This window comes from Neophocaena asiaeorientalis, unplaced genomic scaffold (assembly GCF_003031525.2).
Source record: "Neophocaena asiaeorientalis asiaeorientalis breed wild unplaced genomic scaffold, Neophocaena_asiaeorientalis_V1.1 scaffold275, whole genome shotgun sequence".
Classification (NCBI taxonomy): Eukaryota; Metazoa; Chordata; class Mammalia; order Artiodactyla; family Phocoenidae; genus Neophocaena; species Neophocaena asiaeorientalis.
In genome coordinates, this window is record NW_020173679.1 from 361,000 (window position 1) to 361,530 (window position 531).

Genomic DNA, 531 nt, shown 5'->3' on the forward strand with positions numbered 1-531 from the left:
AGCCTCAGTCTCTAATTGCCAGGGCTCGTGGCAGTTGCTGGAAGGGAGGTCCCCAGGGGCAGAGAGCTGCAGGCCCGGGACGTCCCCGGCAGAGGCAGTGGACGCCAAGAGCCGGGCATCCCTGGTGAGGCCGGCGTAAGAAGGCGCTCCCCGCTCCTCGGGGAGGCTGGGCTGCCCCTCCCCACCCCCCATCCGCCTCCACCCCGAGGCCCCGCGGGATCCCGAGTCGAGAGACCTGGCTGGGAGCAGGGCCTTCCAGGGCGAACCGAGTGGGAGAGGGAGGGTATGAGGCCCAAGGGGCCGGGCCCTGAGAGTCTAGAGTGGGGCGCAAGTGTGATGGGGGCAAGGGGTTCCCCGGTTGGCGCCGGCGGGGGAGACCGTGTCCGAAGGTCGCCGGGTGCTCTCCGACCTCTACCCCAGCATCTGGCCTCCGGGGAGACCTGCATCCATCTGTCCTTACCCACGTGTGCGTCGTAGGTTCCCCTTCCCGCTCCCGGAATCCCCACTCCCCCCAGCTCCCCGCGGCTGGCA